General features: G+C 45.7%; 1 protein-coding gene and 2 non-coding genes across 4 annotated transcripts in view; 2 read left to right on the forward strand and 1 right to left on the reverse strand.

The window, feature by feature from the left end:
• The window catches only part of LOC124718993, a 661,726-nt gene that overhangs the window by 322,715 nt on the left and 316,694 nt on the right, over positions 1 to 22,317 (forward strand). The window lies entirely within an intron of this gene.
• On the reverse strand, positions 2,381 to 2,454 carry Trnat-ugu. The gene has a single exon. It is a non-coding gene; the product is annotated as a tRNA-Thr (tRNA).
• Trnat-ugu lies at positions 3,811 to 3,884 on the forward strand. Its single transcript has one exon. It is a non-coding gene; the product is annotated as a tRNA-Thr (tRNA).

Raw genomic sequence — 22,317 nt, forward strand, 5'->3', positions numbered from 1 at the left:
GGCAGAAGTAAAGCTGTGAGGACCGGGCGTGAGTCGTGCTTGGGTAACTCAGTTGGTTGAGCACTTGCCCGCGAAAGGCAAAGGTCCCGAGTTCGAGTCTCGGTCCGGAACACAGTTTTAATCTGCCAAGAAGTTTCATATCAGCGCGCACTCCGCTGCAGCGTGAAAATCTCATTCTGGAATCTGGCTTTGAGATAGCGACACGGTATCGAAGGCTTCATTTAACCAAACATCAAGGCACCCCCTAGTACAGCTAGTGTCCCGTAACGCCGAACGGTCCCCGCGCGATGGCCTGCCGGTAATTGGAGGTGGCGCTGTTGCTTGTTGGGCTCGCCCGCGGTCCGGGCGTTGAGGACGCGGCGCTAGACGGCGCCTAATGAGCCGGCGGGCCCAGTGGCTCTACGTGACTCCGCGGCGGGCGCCCAGCCGCGCTAACGAACGCAGCCGCTGACCGCCGGGGCTACTCTGACGGACGACTTCACCGAGGACTCATCTGGGGTAGAAAGCTAGATGCTGCAGCACACACCACCTCAGGGCTCTGGTCGAGTTCTTTCTCTTGTTCACTTAAGGTGCCTTTGCAGCGGCCAAATTTTACGGCAGTAGGTCGCCTGAGTATTGTTGCCGTCAACTTTGCAGCAGTGTTATTCCAATACACGGCAATATTGCAGAATGACTGGGCAATATTTTTGACGGATCAGGTGAGCTGTTGCTCACCAGAATATTTCGTACTGTAGTGTAACATCTGTCGAAAAATGTCAATCAGACCACCACTTTTTGGTATTATAATTTCGTGATTTGATATACACTCCTGGAAACGGAAAAAAGAACACATTGACACCGGTGTGTCAGACCCACCATACTTGCTCCGGACACTGCGAGAGGGCTGTACAAGCAATGATCACACGCACGGCACAGCGGACACACCAGGAACCGCGGTGTTGGCCGTCGAATGGCGCTAGCTGCGCAGCATTTGTGCACCGCCGCCGTCAGTGTCAGCCAGTTTGCCGTGGCATACGGAGCTCCATCGCAGTCTTTAACACTGGTAGCATGCCGCGACAGCGTGGACGTGAACCGTATGTGCAGTTGACGCACTTTGAGCGAGGGCGTATAGTGGGCATGCGGGAGGCCGGGTGGACGTACTGCCGAATTGCTCAACACGTGGGGCGTGAGGTCTCCACAATACATCGATGTTGTCGGCAGTGGTCGGCGGAAGGTGCACGTGCCCGTCGACCTGGGACCGGACCGCAGCGACGCACGGATGCACGCCAAGACCGTAGGATCCTACGCAGTGCCGTAGGGGACCGCACCGCCACTTCCCAGCAAATTACGGACACTGTTGCTCCTGGGGTATCGGCGAGGACCATTCGCAACCGTCTCCATGAAGCTGGGCTACGGTCCCGCACACCGTTAGGCCGTCTTCCGCTCACGCCCCAACATCGTGCAGCCCGCCTCCAGTGGTGTCGCGACAGGCGTGAATGGAGGGACGAATGGAGACGTGTCGTCTTCAGCGATGAGAGTCGCTTCTGCCTTGGTGCCAATGATGGTCGTATGCGTATTTGGCGCCGTGCAGGTGAGCGCCAAAATCAGGACTGCATACGACCGAGGCACACAGGGCCAACACCCGGCATCATGGTGTGGGGAGCGATCTCCTACACTGGCCGTACACCACTGGTGATCGTCGAGGGGACACTGAATAGTGCACGGTACATCCAAACCGTCATCGAACCCATCGTTCTACCATTCCTAGACCGGCAAGGGAACTTGCTGTTCCAACAGGACAATGCACGTCCGCATGTATCCCGTGCCACCCAACGTGCTCTAGAAGGTGTAAGTCAACTACCCTGGCCAGCAAGATCTCCGGATCTGTCCCCCATTGAGCATGTTTGGGACTGGATGAAGCGTCGTCTCACGCGGTTTGCACGTCCAGCACGAACGCTGGTCCAACTGAGGCGCCAGGTGGAAATGGCATGGCAAGCCGTTCCACAGGACTACATCCAGCATCTCTACGATCGTCTCCATGAGAGAATAGCAGCCAGCATTGCTGCGAAAGGTGGATATACACTGTACTAGTGCCGACATTGTGCATGCTCTGTTGCCCGTGGCTATGTGCCTGTGGTTCTGTCAGTGTGATCATGTGATGTATCTGACCCCAGGAATGTGTCAATAAAGTTTCCCATTCCTGGGACAATGAATTCACGGTGTTCCTATTTCAATTTCCAGGAGTGTATATACTAAGATGGTATCTCTTCTTTCGGACATGTCCGAAAGAACAGATACCATCGGTGACCATGCAACTCGTTAGAATGAAATTACAATGAAATGAACACCCTTAGCTGCTTACAGGCGTTGACATACGTAAACGGGAACAGATGAATATGTGTGCCCGGACCGGGATTCGAACCCGGGATCTCCAGCTTACAAGGCAGACGCTCTATCCATCTGAGCCACCGAGGACACAGAGGATAGCGCGACTGCAGGGATTTATCTCTGGCACGCCTCCTGCAAAACCCACATTCTCAAGGTATTGTAATTTTTGTAATTTCATTCTAACGAGCTGCTGGTCACCGTTGGTATCTGTTCTTTCGGATATATATATATATATATATATATATATATATATATATATATATATATATATACAGGGCGATTCAAAAAGAATACCACAACTTTAGGAATTTAAAACTCTGCAACGACAAAAGGCAGAGCTAAGCACCATCTGTCGGCGAATTAAGGGAGCTATAAAGTTTCATTTAGTTGTACGTTTGTTCGCTTGAGGCGCTGTTGTCTAGGCGTCAGAGTCAGTTGATGCTAAGATGGCGACTGCTCAACAGAAAGCTTTTTGTGTTATTGAGTACGGCAGAAGTGAATCGACGACAGTTGTTCAGCGTGCATTTCGAATGAAGTATAGTGTTAAACCTCCTGATAGGTGGTGTATTAAACGCTGGTATAAACAGTTTACAGAGAATGGGTGTTTGTGCAATGGGAAAAGCTCTGGACGGCCGAGAACGAGTGATGAAAATGTACCACGCATCCAGCAAGCATTTGTTCGCAGCCCAGGAAAATCGACTCGCAGAGCTAGCAGAGAGCTGCAAATTCCACAATCAACTGTATGGAGAGTCCTACGAAAAAGGTTAGTTACGAAACCTGAACGTCAACTACCCGAGGCGATGGATCGGCCGCCAGGCAGCCTGTGACAGAGCACTTCATCACTGGCCTCCAAGAAGCCCTGATCTTACCCCCTGCGATTTTTTCTTATGGGGGTATGTTAAGGATATGGTGTTTCGGCCACCTCTCCCAGCCACCATTGATGATTTGAAACGAGAAATAACAGCAGCTATCCAAACTGTTACGCCTGATATGCTACAGAGAGTGTGGAACGAGTTGGAGTATCGGGTTGATATTGCTCGAGTGTCTGGAGGGGGCCATATTGAACGTCTCTGAACTTGTTTTTGAGTGAAAAAAACCTTTTTAAATACTCTTTATATTGATGTATAACAGAAGGTTATATTATGTTTCTTTCATTAAATACACATTTTTAAAGGTGTGGTATTCTTTTTGAATCACCCTATATATATATATATATATATATATATATATATAATAAAGGCTCACCGGCCACTTGACCATCTTCTTCTTCTTTGCGAATGCACAAACAGTGCCCGAACTCTTACGGGAATCGGCAACGCGCCGCGAGTAATGAGTATAATGGGCGGGGGCAGTACGAATGTACTGCGGGACAATACATTGAGAATGTGGGTTTCACAGGAGGCGTGCCAGAGATAAATTCCTGCAGTCGCGCTATCCTCTGTGTCCTCGGTGGCTCAGATGGGTAGAGCGTCTGCCATGTAAGCAGGAGGTCCCGGGTTCGAGTCCCGGTCGGGGCACACATTTTCATCTGTCCCCGTTGACGTATGTCAACGCCTGTAAGCAGCTAAGGGTGTTCATTTCATTGTAAAAGCAGCTTTTCTCTGCCTGCGTTCCTCATACACTTCTAACAATACCACCACTTGCAAAGTAGGTTAGAAATCAGATTAATATTGTTGCTCACGGAGCATATATTCGCTTTATCGGGGAACAACGAAGTTATTTACTATGGATGGTATCGTTAGAATGGAAATAATGAAGTCACTGTAAAAAAAGTCATTAATTTTGGCACTTATCTTGAAAGGATTCCCACGTACATTTCGTCGAAGTTGTTATGGCTCATCTTGTTGATTGATTCCACTTTGACAGCTAGAAGGTCCAGATCTGTATTTTAGAAACATTTGAAGACCTAAAAAATGCGTTTTTCAGGAAGTTCTTAATGATCAAACAATCGCAGATGAGAACAATGGTATGGTAGAAATAATTTTTGACTTGTTGTTCACGATCCACGTTTTTATTGTAGATTCACATATACTACTTCTTAATTGTCACATCATCAAGGAAACAGTTCTGTACCAATCTTCATATATTTAATTTCCACTTTAACCAAACTCAAGACTTGACTGTTCTTTTAGAAAGCGAAATAACAACTTAACTTCTGCAAAGACAGTCTCACATAAATGAATACACACAAGTAACATATCACTGTAATATATCGATACATCGGAGTACCTGTACATTAATAGAGCCAAATGTGAATATTGTCACAAAAATATGTCTGTTACTTCGCAGAAAAGTAGTGCGATATTACTGGCATCGAGATCTGGTGTTGGAGTCCGTAATAGTCACGTAAATAAAGAATCTTTACACACTCTAGGAACCGAGCGAGGTGGCGCAGTGGTTAGGACATTGATCGCATGCGGGAGGGTTCAATCCCGCGTCCGGCCATCCTGATTTAGGTTTTCCGTGATTTCCCTAAATTCCTGCAGGCAAATGTCGGGATGGTTCCTTTGAAAGGCCACGGCCGACTCCCTTCCCCGACCTTCCATAATCCTATGAGACCGATCACCTCGCTGTCTGGTTTCCTCCCCCAAAACAACCAACCAACCGAACACTTTAAGACAAGAAAAGGACGCACCATGAAGGAATTACCTGAATGGGACGGAAATAGGTAAATGTTACGTATATCTACAGACGAACAAATAATTAAAATTTAAAAAAATTGAATGATTCATTCATTCATTCGAGAGAGAGAGAGAGAGGGAGAGAGAGAGAGAGAGAGAGAGAGAGAGAGAGAGAGCAACTCTGGCCCTCGTGCAAGCAGTTATTCGGCTTGGAATTGACAGACTTGTTGGATGTTGTTCTGAGAGATATGATGCCAGATTCTGTCCAATTGGCGCGTTAGATCGTCAAAATCCCGAGCTTGTTCGAGGTCCCTGCCCTTAATCCTCTAAACGTTCGCAGTTGGGGGCGATCCAGCGACCTTGCTGGCCAAGCACGAAGACAACTACCGGCTGTTCGGGTGGGCTTTACCTTGCTGAAATTTAAGCCCAGGATGGTTTGCCAAGAAGGGAAACAAAACGGGGCGTAGAATGTCGTGGACGCACCACTGTGCTGTAAGCATGGAGGTAAGAATAGAGGGAGACGCCGTGACGTCACAGCTGTGAAGCTATGTGAAGCCGAGGGTAGCCATCTCAATCCGACCAAAACATTGCTGCTGTAAGCTTGTGTGCGTAGGCTTGTCACTCGCTTTTGGAAGGATTTTGCGCTATTATGGTGACTTGTGTGGTGTTCGGATGTACGAATCGTTCTGATTGTGATGCGAAATCGAAGGGAATAACATTTCATGTGTAAGTTGTCTCGTTAAGTGTGATTTTACAACTTCATTGTGAATGAACGTGTGCTACATCGGTACTTGTACTATAGCGTGTTTTTCTCCTGTATGATTTGAGATTTCCTAAAAATGAAAGTCGGAAAGCTCTGTGGGAGAATGCCGTGAGGAGGAAGAATTGGCGTGCGTCTAAATGGAGCTCTATATGTTCTCAGCATTTCCGAGAAGAGGACATAGACCGAACTTCCCTTTCAACAGTAAGGCTCCGAGAAAATGCTGTACCATCAGTTTTCCCTACACAACACCCAAAACATTTGCAAAAGGTATGTCAATTCAAAGAATTAAATTCTTAGTTTTCAAGTTCACGTTTCAGTATAATACGTACGTATCGTCGATAATCGAAGTGTTGAGTAACTCACTTTGTCTTCATCACGTACCAAATTAAAAGCTAACACTACATTAACTGGCGTAAAGTATAGGCCTAAACAGGACACTGTGTAGATTTGCCATTCTATGTACCATATTTCAGTAAATATTGGTGGTAATGAACAGTGTTTCCCAGTTGTGTAACGTAACTGAAATGTCCCAGTACGTATTACAAACAAGATGTATTTATGGGGCTTTGGAGGGAGGGTATAGCTAACTTAGTTTTCAGTTTCTATTATTTAGTTTGTGATACACGTTTATTACTGAATTAACAAAATTGTATCGTTTACATTGAAGGCTAGCTATTCGTAATATTACATTAAAAACTATTTTTAATCAGAAGAAATGCGGAATTTCGCCTTTACGAGATTTTATTTTAAACAAAAACTTTGAAACTACCAATCTGATGACGTTACATGCGTGTAAGGTGCAATTAGCGACTGTAATACACGCAGCTCTATAGCACACTGGCAATGTTTTGGTCAGAGTGTCGTGGCAGCGAGCCACGCCCCCATGGCTTCAAAACGTAGTACGGCAGGGATACGCAGCGCCATCTCCCCTTATTCTTACCTCTATGGCTGTAAGGGTGCCGCGTATGACAACCGAAGTGCTCCCTCGGGCCGTATCGAAGGCAACAATCAAGTTGGTTTCCCATTGCTCTACGGGGCTCATTTCGAAGCAGGATTCATCATTCAAGACAACTGTGAGCCGTGCTGCGGCTCGCATTGGGGCCGTTTGTAGGTGTCCGCACTCTCTTGCAGCCCAGACGGTATCGTTTAGTTGGCATGGTTTCGGTTGTTTATCTCCTTCTCGTGTTGACTGGCGCCACTCGGTTTCGCAAGCGTTGCCTGTCCGCTAGTGGCAGCAGCGGCGGTTATCGATATGTAGTAACTGTTTCCCTAACTTTGACACGACGTCGTTGTTTTTCCGGGTCGTGTGAGTGGGCCGCTTCGGTTGGGAACTCAGGAGGAGCCAGGTCCACACAGCACCAGAGCACGCCGGGACCGCTGGCGGCACGCATGGACTGCCAGATGGAAGGGCTGTGCTCACGAGGGTGCACGACCTCGGATCCAGCAGGCTTTAATGTGAGTGCATTTCAATCGAAGTAGAGAAACCTCCACCACTGTGATATCTCGCGATTCTCCAGTGACTTGGACTGGTGTTCCAGCTCGTAGTGTCGCCGAGGCGAGTGGAGTGCTTGGGGAAGCCGAATCTGATTAGCTTTCCTTTACGTCTTATTACTATTTACTGCTTTCAACTTCCTACAATTTTTTAAGTTCAGTCAGGGGTAATTTTTTTTGTCCGGTGGCCGCTAACGCCCCAGTTACCTGCTCTGGGGTAAGTGTATGTAACAGCAGTGTACGTTTTCTCGCCTTGCCACTGATGTGTTTTGACAACTTCCTTGATTTTAAACCGGTTGATGATTCTTCTACTCTGGTGGTAGTGATTCCTTTCTCGTTCCGGGCGCTCTGAGCCCAGTATTCTGGGGGCGTAGTGCAGGTCGCAGGTTCCGGCTTGGGCGTATCGTTCCATCGTTGCTTTTGCTTTATGGGACGTCGGGTAGCTTCAGCAAAATTATCATTAGTCATTCGCTAGACTGCCACTAGTCTGAGTTATCGTCTCGTGAAGTGAGTGCAACTCTTGGCTGCCTATCTCATCGCTCGCGAAAGAGTCCGTTGCCGGACCTTCTCAGAGGTCGATTTCTGGAGCACTGTCTGTGCCCCCTTGGTTCTTGTAAGACATGTGTGTTCTAAAAGGACGTCTGATAGCCAGTACTTCAGTGTAACGCTATTCCAGCCCACGCCTTCTGCGGGTATAATCTGCCTCAGTACCCTTTAAGGAACTTACGTACTGGCCCTTGTGTTTTATTATTGTATTATTTATTACAGTACCTTGTAATGCCTACATTAAAGATTACATATGTCTAGTTAATACTCCTTATCACCTTCTGGAATAAATCTGGCAGTGTAGTGTTCAGTGGATGTTAAGGGTTGTGTTGCAAAGTTTACAATCATCTTATTTCACCTGTTTGGTGATCAGTTGCTTGTTTTTTAAATTAACCTTTACTATTGTATTTGCTGTTTTACAGCAGGTTTGTAAATTTTTTATATTATTGCCGTTCCTGGTGTGTATGGCCTTCAGCCGTGATGGTGGTCACTTGCCTTAAAATTCTAATTTGGTATTTGTACTTTAACAATAAGCCTTAAATCCTTCTTTACAGCCATTCCTGGCGTCTGATGCCTTCTGCTGTGTTTGTGGCGACTTGCCTTTAATATTTCAATACCTGTAATTTGTAAGTAGCAGCGAGTTTTAAGCCATTCTTAATTTGTTGCCATTCCTGGCGAGTAATACCTTCTGCCAAGATCACAGAGGCTTGCTTTTAAAACATTATCTGCTGTACCTGTATTTAATTGTGATTCGCTAAATTGTAACTTACTGAAAACATTATTATTTATACCGTTGTTTATTCCTTGATTGACAACGTGTGCCATTTTTATTTACCTTTGAGTCTGGAATTACTGTTTTAAAATAAATTGTGTGTAGCTGTAAAAGGCAACCAACAGTAACTGATTACTGCCCCGTCCACAATTGTAACCGAATCCTGACTTCCCTTGACCACCAGGTTTCAAACTCTACTCCAGAATCTTCCTGACAGATTAAAACTGTGTGCCGGACCGAGACTCGGTACCTTTGCCTTTCGCGAGCAAGTGCTCTACCATCTGAGCTACACAAGCACGACCTACGCCCCGTCCTCACAGCTTTACTTCCGCCAGTACCTCGTCTCCTACCTTCCAAACTTCACAGAAGCTGTCCTGTGAACCTTGCAGAACTAGCACTCCTGGAAGAAAGGATACTGCGGAGACATGGCTTAGCCACGGCCTGGGGGATGTTTCCAGAATTAGATATTCACTCTGCAGCGGAGTGTGCGCTGATATGAAACTTTCTAACGAGTACTGGCAGAATAGATGCTGTCGGGACGGGGTAGCTCGGTTGCTTGAGCACTTTCTACATCTACATCTGCACTCCGCAAGCCACCTGACGGTGTGTGGCGGAGGGTACCCTGAGTACCTCTATCGGTTCCCCCTTCCATTCCAGTCTCGTATTGTTCGTGGAAAGAAGGATTATCTGTATACTTCTGTGTGGGCTCTAATCTCTCTGATTTTATCCTCATCGTATCTTCGCGAGATATACGTGGGAGGGAGCAATATACTGCTGGACTCTTCGGAGAAGGTATGTTCTCAAAACTTTAACAAAAGCCCGTACCCAGCTACTGAGCGTCTCTCCTGCAGAGTCTTCCACTGGAGTTTATCCATCATCTCCGTAACGCTTTCGCGATTACTAAATGATCCTGTAACGAAGTGCGCTGCTCTCCGTTGGATCTTCTCTATCTATTCTATCAACTCTATCTGGTATGGATCCCACGCTGCTGAGCAGTATACAAGCAGTGGGCGAACAAGCGTACTGTAACATACTTCCTTTGTTTTCGGATTGCATTTCCTTAGGATTCTTCCAATGCATCTCAGTCTGGCATCTGCTTTACCGACGATCAACTTTATATGATCATTCCATTTTAAATCACTCCTAATGCGTACTCCCAGATAATTTATGGAATTAACTGCTTCCAGTTGCTGACCTGCTATTTTGTAGCTAAATGATAAGGTATCTATCTTTCTATGTATTCGCAGCACATTACACTTGTCTACATTGAAATTGCCATTCCCTGCACCATGCGTCAATTCGCTGCAGATCCTCCTGCATTTCAGTACAATTTTCCATTGTTACAACCTCTCCATACACCACAGCATCATCTGCAAAAAGCCTCAGTGAACTTCCGATGTCATCCACAAGGTCATTTATGTATATTGTGAACAGCAACGGTCCCGTGACACTCCCCTGTGGCACACCTGAAATCACTCTTACTTCGGGAGACTTCTCTCCATTGAGAAGACATGCTGCGTTCTGTTATCTTGGAACTCCTCAATCCAATCACACAATTGGTCTGATAGTCCATATGCTCTTACTTTGTTCATTAAACGACTGTGGTGAACTGTATCGAACGCCTTGCCGAAGTCAAGAAACACGGCATCTACCTGTGAACCCGTGTCTATGGCCCTCTGAGTCTCGTGGACGAATAGCGCGAGCTGGGTTTCACACGACCGTCTTTTTCGAAACCCATGCTGATTCCTACAGAGTAGATTTCTAGTCTCCAGGAAAGTCATTATACTCGAACATAATACGTGTTCCAAAATTCTACAACTGACCGACGTTAGAGATATAGGTCTATAGTTCTGCACATCTGTTCGACGTCCCTTCTTGAAAACGGGGATGACCTGTGCCCTTTTCCAATCCTTTGGAACGCTACGCTCTTCTAGAGACCTACGGTACACCGCTGCAAGGAGGGGGCAAGTTCCTTCTCGTACTCTGTGTAAAATCGAACTGGTATCCCATCAGGTCCAGCGGCCTTTCCTCTTTAGAGCGATTTTAATTGTTTCTCTATCCCTCTTTCCCACGAAAGGCAAAGGTACCGAGTTCGAATCTCGGTCCAGCACACAGTTTTAATCTGTCAGGAAGTTTCATATCAGCGCACACTCCGCTGCAGAGTGAAAATCTCATTCTGGGAACTCTATTCCAGTTAGTGACATTCCACGCCCAAGAAGTTTACCTCGTTAATCTTTCGTATATGGTTCAGAAGTTAGATACCGAAAAGTTATTTCTACTCTTGCCACTCTGATACCTTTTGCTAATTTTGTTGTTTCCGATGGTGAAACACACTTCACAGTGCAATGTTACTGAACCATTTTCGAAAGATTAAGTACTATGAAACGAATAAACTTAGAGACATCCAAAATCTGTATATCATTAATTACGAAAGAAAGATTAGGAGACACTTGGATAAGTATGGCAGAAGTAAGGTGTATCTTGGTCTAAAAATACCATGTAAATCGAGGCGAATCACCAATCGTATTTTTGCAGTATGTTCGCGTTTGTTAACAGTTGCCCAAAGCTCTGAGAGGGAACTTACACCGATTATGTGGCTATCGCCTGTCTGGATACTGTTCCTACAGGTGAAGTGAGGGTTGCATAAAACGCTATCGGTGAGGGGCAGCTGTACCACCCCGTATTTATCCGATCCAGTTTCTTTTCTTTCTTTGTATTACATTGCTCTCCCAATCTTCTCGGTAGCTCTTCATTTTTTACTCAGTGCATCCAACTCACTCTTTCCATACCCTGCAAGGTCCACAACTGGAGAGCCGGCAGTCTTCTCAGTGTCCACATTTGAGCACGTTGTGGGAAGACACCCTGTAAAACACATTTTATGTATTTTCCTAAGATCTTTGTCCATATCGCTGCAGAAAGCTCTCCTTTTCTTACCGAATGCCTCGTTTTGGCACTGACATTGTCACGTATCTTCTTTACTGAGTGATTGGCGGACAGTATTGAAATGCACTCTTCGAAATACTAACTGTCTACACAGGAACCGCACAGCTATACGTAGCATAGGTCCATAAAAATAAATGTTTGTAATGAGGGAAAGAGAATAGGCTGTAATCCTGCTTCATGAAGTGAAGCAGATGAGCAATTCTGTTTGTGGACAGCTGATGAAGTATTTGTTTTAAAGAACAGCAGATCTGCAGCTACACTTTTTTTATTTTATTTCTTTACATTCCTGTTTTTGCTACTGCTATCTTGGTAGGACCCCCACTCTCTACTCCTCGTCCATCTGTATACGGTCGTCGATTTGCAATTTGCCATCATCATTAGTCAAAGCTGTGACTTTGATTCTTCTTCTTCTTCTTCTTCTTCTTCGGGATAAATACCTGACTCTTATCCTGCTCATGGTTGGGGACAGTAAAAAAAATTTTTGTCGCCATTCAGTGTAGTACAAGCACTCTACAAGCCCAACTTGGGGATTTAATCAATATAATGTGATGAATTAATGGTTGCAAAATATGAGATGACGCGTTAAACGAGTTTCAACTTTCGAAATATTGAATTGTTATAGGAACGATGAAATACAATTCAGAAGGACTCAGCAGTATTGTAACATATGTATTATATATTAAAAAATGGAATTAATTTGATACAAAATTCTGATTTTGCTTCAAAGATTTTGTTGTTAGGTACCGCCATCGACTTCCCTTCAATAATTCGGTATGAAATTATATGACGAACTCAAACTTCTTGCATCTTGTTCATTTAATTCATGAAACTGTTTAACAATTGTGGTCCAAATGATTCTGTTCTCTCTCTCTCTCTCTCTCTCTCTCTCTCTCTCTCTCTCTCTCTCTCGTGTGTGTGTGTGTGTGTGTGTGTTAGTTAATATTAATGGTACTCAAACCAATTGCTGTCTGGCGGTATGTAACAGCGCACACTGTTGCTTCATTAGCCTTATGAATGATGTAATACCACTCTACACAATCAAACTGGGATTAGCATGCTATTATTCAGAATTGTCTGTAAATAATTCACTAGTCAGCTTTGCGAAACACGGAAATCTATCAGTCGTGATTTATATGGCTTTTCCTTGGTTTTTAGGCAGCTCATGTTTGTTTCGCGTATACGAATGCCCATGTGATTACCCGCATAAGCCTCAGAAGAAACGCAGCACACGAAACATTTTGGCCACTGGTACTCACGGAATAGAATTTTGAGATTTCTTAGCCCTTAATGACGGTGTGATTTGGGATTTATAAGGGAGCTAACGAGTCCATGGTTTGTGGGCAGAGTTTCCACGCTTGACCAAGTAGTCTCCTTCCCGTACTCTGAGCACTGGTCTTGCGAATGTCTGCTAGGCCTGAGATTCCAGCCAGACTTGACATGCCCTGTTTCGACATAAGTATGGAATTCATCACCGCTTGCTTGCTTTTGCTGAATCACGCTGCGTACACAGCTTGTTCGGTGCGTACATAAGGAAAGCGGACCATTTGCTCTCACGTCACCAACCTTTATTTTTACTGTAGAGAATAAAGAACGCATGGAAAGGTATTACATGTAATTCTGCGACTTCCTTCCACACTGTAATGAAACTGGTCGCTACTGCACTCTCGGTGTTCTGTGAAGAACACGATACACTCATTTAATTCACATCGTGATCGAAGTTTTGCAGCCCGGATCTCGTGGTCGTGCGGTAGCGTTCTCGCTTCCTACGCCCGGGTTCCTGGGTTCGATTCCCGGCGGGGTCAGGGATTTTCTCTGCCTCGTGATGGCTGGGTGTTGTGTGATGTCCTTAGGTTAGTTAGGTTTAAGTAGTTCTAAGTTCTAGGGGGACTGATGACCATAGATGTTAAGTCCCATAGTGCTCAGAGCCATCGAAGTTTTGCTCAATATCATTCTTTTACAATGCCAGTATTCTCAATATAACATTCACATCTGTACCAATATAAAATTCATATAAGAAAAGTTTTTTGGCTCAAATAGTGTAATTTCAAAATTATCAGAGGTTTTGTTGGTCAGAGTAACCAGAAACCAGAAACATTGTCTATTATTATTATTATTTGTACTGACCACAGAAACACTAAACGAAACGTAAGTTGTAAGTGGAATATGTACGACTTGCTTCTGAGCCGCGCGGGGTAGCCGTGCGGTCTAGTGCGCCTTGCCACGGTTCGCGCGGCTCCCCCCCCCCCCCCCTTGGAGGTTCGAGTCCTCCCTTGGGCATGGGTGTGTGGGTGGGTGGGTGGGTGGGTGTGGGGGGGGGGCGTGTTTTGTTCATAGCGTAAGTTAGTTTAAGTTGGATTAAGTAGTGTGTAGGCTTAGGTACCGATGACCTAAGTAGTTTCCTCCCAAAAGTCCTTACCACAAATTTCCAATTTTCCGATGCCTTAGAGAATTGAACATTGGATGAGTATATTCCGGGTAATTCGCGCTCTGTTTTACGAAAAGATAGTTTTTCACCCATCTCAATGTTTATGACGTCATATCCCTTGAACTGTACCTCCTAGAATGATGCACTTTTGTAGGTACATGTAGTGGTATTTCTGTGTGTAATCCGCAAAATGCCTTGCGAATAGTGTTAGTAGTAAAGATGTAATAAATGAAAAGAACATGCCTGATGCTGCAGGTCCACTACATGTGCATCGAAAATGTATTGATGGAGAAGTTTGGTTTGTTTCAGTACTTTGTGCATGTGGGGGGGGGGGGGGGGGGGGGAGGGCTGCAGGAAAGTGTATCGGCTAGAAAGAGTCCCTACATCAAATACTGGAAGAATAATATCAAGGTAATTCCCGCCCCGTGAGTTAACATTACCTCAAGACATACACATAGTTCCTAACTTTAATACTGAAGTCAGTTGGGTTAAACCTTTAACGTCAGATCATGGGTATTAATGAGTAGATTATGAGAGCATTTTAAATATTTAAATTCGATGGATGACAATATGAAGTACTAAAACCCATATTTGCAGTGCTTGTCTGTTAGCACTGACAACTCTATGCAAACGCCGCTGCTCTCGGTCGTTAAATGAAGGACTTCGGACACTGCTTTCTCTATGGTGAGAGGTAATGGCGGAAATTTTGATATTCTCGGCACCACTCTTAACGCTGTGGATGTGGAATACTGAATTCCCTGAAGATTTCCGGGATGTAATGTCCCATGCGTCTAGCTGCATCTAACATTCCGCCTTCAAGGTCCATTAATGCCCGTCGTGGAGCCACAATCACGTTGGAAACCTTGTTACATGAATCACCTGATTGCGAATGACGGCTCCGACACTGCACTGCCGTTTCATACCTCGTGGACACAATACTACCCCCATATGTACATAGTTAGCCCACGCCGTTAGTTATCTCAGTGTAAATGCGACAGTTATTGTGAAACTCGGTTCTAATTTTACAATTAATATAACGCTGTTGTACCCTCTGAGTTGACAAGAAACATTCGTGTAGTAATCTTGTATGGACATTGGTAAATAAATAAAGAGTAAAACTGAAACGGCCCCTTAGAACAATTATACAAGACTGTGCTTAAACTGACACACAATATTTTTAGCGCAACGCAATCTGACTTTCAATAATCCCTACAAAAGAATGGCCCTGACTGACATTAACCTATACCTTTCACAAATCACTTACCTCACAAAAATCTTCGTTACTCGAACTACTGCAATACAGCGAGCGCCACTACTGCCAGCTAAATAAAAGATTCAAACTACGGAAGGCACTAACTACTGATAGGCATAGTTAGCAAATGAAAGATTTTAATAGAGAACAAACAATGTATTTACCTTAATAGTGTTGAAAAATCAGAATATACATAGCAGTTCATGACATCCAGTCTTACAAATTTCAATACTCCGCCATCTCTCTCCCCACATCTATCACTGCTGGCGGCTCACCTCCAACTGCGCAACGCTACGCGCTGTTCACATCCAGCTGCCGCTGCCCAACACTACAATGGCAGACAACAGTGCAAACTAGCCACAGACTGCACACAGCACAGCCAGTGATTTTCATACAGAGCGCTACGTAACGTTGCCAATAAGAAAACATAAACAGCCTACTTACAAAAGCACCGACGATAGCCGTTAATCAGTCGAAATCGATATGCAAAATTAAATAAAGAAAACATGATCTTGCGACTGGTTGGTGCTTATTTGGTACTTTTATGGCCTACGGTCGCTGCACAACTTGGGAACCATATGAAGCCCCCCATTCATAACCTTAGGACATCAAACACTTCCATGCCCGAGGCAGGATTCGAACCTGCAACCGCAGCAGCAGCAGCAGCGCGGTTCCGGACTGAAGCGCCTAGAACCACTCGGCCACAGCGGCCGGCTAAGAGAGGAAACCATTTTGTTACAGGTACCCTTCAAGATGGTTTAAAACAAAGGGAAACGAGCTGGTCTGAAGAAGACTTTGATTACAGTTGCTAAAGACTACATTTAAACTACACAACTTACATATTGCAACTGGGGATAAAAGAGGCCAAAAATCAAAGAATTAACATTTATACCAAGGCTGAGACTGGAACCCGGATCTTACCAGCCAGATGTGTTATCCACTATAGCGCCCTGGCATTATAGCTAAAGCAGCTGCAGGGACAATCCTGGTCCAATGCATTCGCTAACACAAACTTCGCGTCTTCAGCCGATTTTCGCCTTCTTAAATCATTGGTATTTCCGAGGCCCACGGTTACTGAAATAACACCCCAGATTGTACATAATGAGAGAGCACATCTGCCTAGTAAATGACGCCCTGGCCTTAGCACATAGTTCATTACTCCAGGCCGCGCGGGATTAACTGAGCGGTCCGGGCGCTGCAGTCATGGACTGTGCGGCTGGTCCCGGCGGAGGTTCGAGTCCTCCCTCGGGCATGGGTGTGTGTGTTTCTCCTTAGGATAATTTAGGTTAAGTGGTGTGTAAGCTTAGGGACTGATGACCTTAGCTGTTAAGTCCCATAAGATTTCACACACATTTGAACATTTTTTATTTGTCATTACTCCAGCTTCTATCCTCATCAAAGACCCAGTATTGAGCCGTGGCTGGCTCGTGCTATGTGCTGGATTAAACCTTCGTTGCGATTCTGTGTTTGGTTTCTTGCAGTTATCGCGATTATGCTGTTATCCTCTCCTTCTGTGGGTGGCAGCAGCGGTGTGTATCAACATTCGCACCCTGAACTATCCTTGACCTGGCGCTTATAGTTTCCGGCTGGGCGGTGTGCGACCAGTCGGTCAGTTGGCGTGCAGCAGCGAGGAATTCTCTGTGGAGCGTAGTTTGGCTTGGCCCGCTGGCAGTCTATATGCAGTGTTGGAGTGTGTGGCGCTGTTACCATTGCTACGAGGTCCGTGGCTCACCGACCCTGGACACGAAAGTTGAGTTTTGATTTCACCTACCAGCAAGTCAAGACTGTTAACATTGTTTGAATTTCTTTGTCAGCTGTTGGGATATTACCGCAAACAACGTGGTTTTCAAGTTGGAAAATTCTAGCCACCCTCCGGTGGAGTTTCACTGTATTTGGTTATTTACAACTCAAGTGCACCAGCGGAATCTTCTGCCTTGTGGCCATTAAAGTTCCGGTTACCTGCCCTGGGCGTTGACGTAAATTTCAGGCAGTGTAGTTTCCTCATCGTGTTGTTGCTGTCCAGCATCGTGTGTAGTTTGACAGTTCCGCGTATCATTGGTTGTGGGCGCCATTATCTTCTATGTTGTTCCGTTGAACTCCGTGTTGTGCCCTGGTCAGGTGAAGTGGAAGTTATCTTGTCGGTGGGTCCGCTGACTGACGGCTGGTTGGGTTGTCGTCGGATCGTGAATGGTTGGCCCGACTGCCTGTCTCACCTAAGCGAGCGTTAGAGTTTGAATCACAGGCCGACCCTCGAACATCTGGGCGCTCTTGTGTGTACTGCCTTATTTTTTTTAAAATTTGTTCTTGTTGTTTGTACTTGTATGGCTTTCTAGCCGATTTTTTTTAAATTGGAGTTGTTTTGCTCTTAAGGCCTTCAGCCTAGTTCGAAGAACTGCTTCCTGTAAGGCCTTTAGTATTTAAAAAAAAAGTGTTATGGAGTTTTACGTTTTAGGCCTTCAGCCGATTTGAATTCAACGTTTACTTCAGCCTAACTAAAGAACTGTTTTAAGATAAAGCTTGCCTTTTAAATTTCTGTTTATCCTTGCATTTTAAGTTATTGGCCTTGAGCCATTTTTAAATTACAGTGGCTTTCAGCTGGTAATTAAGTCCCAACGATTAAAGGTGTGTGTTTTAAAAAAATGTTTTTGGTCTCTTCTAATGTTTGATTAAATAATAAAGTTGTATGAAACTTCCTGGCAGATTAAAACTGTGTGCCGGACCGAGACTCGAACTCGGGACCTTTGCCTTTCGCGGGCACGTGCTCCACCAACTGAGCTACCCATGCACGACTCTCACCCCCCGCCAGTACCTCGTCTCCTACTTTCCAAACTTTAAAGAAGCTCTCCTGCGTACCTTGCAGAACTAGCACTCCTGGAAGAAAGGATATGGGGAGACATGGGTTAGCCAATGCCTGGGGGATGTTTCCAGAATGAGATTTTCACTCGGCAGGAAGTTTCATGTCAGCGCACACTCCGCTGCAGAGTGAAAATCTCATTCTGGAATAAAGTTGTATGTTAGAGTGTGACTGATAGCCGCTTATGCAGGGTATTACAAAAAGGTACGGCCAAACTTTCAGGAAACATTCCTCACACACAGAGAAGGAAAATATGTTATGTGGACATGTGTCCGGAAACGCTTACTTTCCACGTTAGAGCTCATTTTATTACTTCTCTTCAAATCACATTAATCATGGAATGGAAACACACAGAAACGGAACGTACCACCGTGACTTCAAACACTTTGTTACAGGAAATGTTCAAAATGTCCTCCGTTAGCGAGGATACGTGCATCCACCCTCCGTCGCATGGAATCCCTGATGCGCTGATGCAGCCCTGGAGAATGGCGTATTGTATCACAGCCGTCCACAATACGGGCACGAAGAGTCTCTACATTTCCTACATTTGGTACCGGGGTTGCGTAGACAAGAGCTTTCAAATATCCCTATAAATTAAAGTCAAGAGGGTTGAGGTCAGGCCATGGAATTGGTCCGCCTCTACCGATCCATCGGTCACCGAATCTGTTGTTGAGAAGCGTACGAACACTTCGACTGAAATGTGCAGGAGCTCCATCGTGCATGAACCACATGTTGTGTCGTACTTGTAAAGGCACATGTTCTAGCAGCACAGGTAGAGTATCCCGTATGAAATAATGATAACGCGCTCCATTGAGCGTAGGTGGAAGAACATGGGGCCCAATCAAGACATCACCAACAATGCCTGCCCAAACGTTCACAGATAATCTGTGTTGATGACGTGATTGCACAATTGCGTGCGGATTCTCGTCAGCCCACACATGTTGATTGTGAAAATTTACAATTTGATCACGTTGGAATGAAGCCTCATCCGTAAAGAGAACATTTGCACTGAAATGAGGATTGACACATTGTTGGATGAATCATTCGCAGAAGTGTACCCGTGGAGGCCAATAAGCTGCTGATAGTGCCTACACACTCTGTACATGGTACGCAAACAACTGGTTCTCCCGTAGCGCTCTCCATACAGTGATGTGGTCAACGTTACCTTGTACAGCAGCAACTTCTCTGACGCTGACATTAGGGTTACCGTCATCTGCACGAAGAATTGCCTCGTCCATTGCAGGTGTCCTCGTCTTTCTAGGTCTTCCCCAGTCGCGAGTCATAGGCTGGAATGTTCCGTGCTCCCTAAGACGCCGATCAATTGCTTCGAACGTCTTCCTGTGGGGACACCTTCGTTCTGGAAATCTGTCTCGATACAAATGTACCGCGCCACGTCTATTGCCCCGTGCTAATCCATACATCAAATGGGCATCTGCCAACTTCGCATTTGTAAACATTGCACTGACTGCAAAACCACGTTCGTTATGAACACTAACCTGTTGATGCTACGTACTGATGTGCTTGATGATAGTACTGTAGAGCAATGAGTCGCATGTCAACACAAGCACCGAAGTCAACATTACCTTCCATCAATTGGGCCAACTGGCGGTGAATCGAGGAAGTACAGTACATACTGACGAAACTAAAATGAGCTCTAACATGGAAATTAAGCGTTTCCAGACACATATCCACATAACATCTTTTCTTTATTTGTGTGTGAGGAATGTCTCCTGAAAGTTTGGCCGTACCTTTTTGTAACACCCTGTATTTTCCCCTTTCCACAATTTCTAATATCTGTCCTGTCCTGCGGGATTAGCAGGGCGTCTCAAGTATGATCCCAGGAAAATGTAATTCCATCAAATATAAAGACTGTTTTGTTTATTCTTTGTTCGACAACAGGCACTAGTTCTACATTTCCAGTTTGGAGGGCAGTGGGCGTTATTGACTGCCGTAGACTGCGATACAGAACGGGCTCTCGTAGCTGGCAGTTCGTGACTGGCCTTGGGAAGTGTGCCAATGTGCCAGTAGGGTAGGAGGGGGAGGGGAGAGAGAGAGAGAGAAAGAAGAGAGAGAGAGAGAGAGAGAGAGAGAGAGACGGCCGACTTTCCGATACTCCGTCGTCCCCGCGGGATATTGCGTTCCTGCTGCGTAGCAGCGGCGGGTCGGGTGGCGGCTGCGAGAGCAGATAATGACGGAGCCTGCACGTCGTCTGCACCCCAGACACGCGCCGGGGGGCAAACACAGCCGTCGCCACACGGCAAACACCAACACCAGCACCAGCGCCTCGCCGCGGCTTCTCGCTCTGAGCGACACGATATTGCAAACACCGCACAAAAGTGACCGCGTGTATCGACAAGACGGGCTGCTTCACTGGCACTAATAGCTTTCTCCCGGCTGTTCCCCAGCGACAGACCACGGGGTGGCCGTGTAGGAGGCACACACTAAACACGTCCCACGTAACCCTCGTACGACAACTGACCGTAGACGTATTTACAAACTGAAGTCAAAATCTTCTGGGTTATTAGGCCGCGTCATATTTCTACTAAAATTAATGGCGTTTCGACCCCTCTGCTGGGACTTTCCTCAGGATCTTAAGAAGTCCACTACTGGCAGAACAGTCAGAGGCGTGTTTCGCGTTCCTCTTATAAAGGGGGGTTTTCTCGCGTTCGTGCTGCAGAGGTGGTAGTACCGGTTGAAATTCATACGGCTACCATTGGTGGGCCATAGTCATAGGATAATATTCCCGCTTTTGATGTAGAAGAAGGGGCGTTGTTGGCTAGTCTCCTGTGGATTTATAAGAGGAAAGTTCGTGTTGTGTACATAGTTGCGCGTAGTCAGCGTGTACACAAGTTTCCCACTAGAGCGCGCCCCGCTAAGCACAACAGCGCAGGCGCAGCGCTCGTCCGTCTCCGCACTACGAGATGGCGCTGCCATAGAGATGGACCAAATTCTGCTTCCGCCGATCCGCGTATTAATATGTAACGCAGCCAGTGAGATTGCTGCTAACGTAGAACCTTTTCTCCTCGCGGATCACACTCGCGCAGTGATACCTGAACGCGCGAGGTATTATAACGAGTGTACAGATCTCTGATTAGTGAGTCTGCATTTGTCTGTACCAGTCTGCATTTGTCTGTACCAGTCTGCATTTGTCTGCACCAGTCTGCACCAGTCTGCATTAGTCTGTACCAGTCTGTACGAGTTCCACATTTGTCTGTACCAGTCTATAGTCAAGTTTCAGCGTGCGCCTAATAAGATTACCATATTCGTGTAAATAACCATGAAGATAAATGTATAGACACTTTTGTCAAGTATCAGAGATATATGTGAGAATAAGATTAACGTACCAATACCAAAGGAACTTTAGATTATCAATTGGAAATAGCATCCAGAACCAAGTTAAGTAATTGTTATGTTTGTTATTATTTTATCAAATTTGTGTGAAAATTAATCAAGTTCTGTTTAAAGTTGGTCACCGTCAATCAGCTACTCTAAGCGTGCAAGTGGCATTTCTATCGTTTGACGTAACAGCAGAAGATAAACACGCCACCATAAGACCACGAGACATATTGCTGACACTCGCCTACTTCGTTGGAGCGACAAGTCAAATAATCTGATGGTGTGTGTACTGAAGGTGTTACAGTACGCACACCACAGTCCGAGAAGCGGTTGAAATTTCCAAGAATGTCAATAGAGAGGACGGCTATAGGCTTCCGGCATCGTGGCTTCCCGCCATCAAGGAAATAAATACGCGGCCGCTGTGTGTGAGCGGCATAAACAACGAGCTGCATGTCATCCCGGCGGACAATAATATTTTGTGTAAACATTCCCCCTCTCTTGCTCTGTCCGTTTCGAATCTAGCCAATGATGACGACCAACCAATAGCCATAGCAGGAATTTTAAACAATACCCCTTTTCCAGCGTAATTGTGGAATAGTGCCTTCGTATCGAATGACGATGGACCGCCAGTGTTGTCCATAGGAGACAAGCCAACAAGGCCCCTTCAGCAACAGAGCGGGAATATTAGCCTATGACTATGGCCCACCAATGGTAGCCATATGAATTTTAACCAATACTGTCACTTCTCCAGCACTAACGCGAGAAAACTCCCCTTTGTAAGAGGACGCGACACACGTCTCTGACAGTGTTCTAGCAGTAGTGGACACCATAAGATCCTGAGGAAGATCCCAGCAGAGGGGTCGAAACGTCGATCATTTTAGTAGAAATATGACGCGGCCTAATAACCCAGAAGATTTTAACTTCAGTGACAACGGCCACGAAAGCCT

Source organism: Schistocerca piceifrons, chromosome 10, assembly GCF_021461385.2.
Source record: "Schistocerca piceifrons isolate TAMUIC-IGC-003096 chromosome 10, iqSchPice1.1, whole genome shotgun sequence".
Classification (NCBI taxonomy): Eukaryota; Metazoa; Arthropoda; class Insecta; order Orthoptera; family Acrididae; genus Schistocerca; species Schistocerca piceifrons.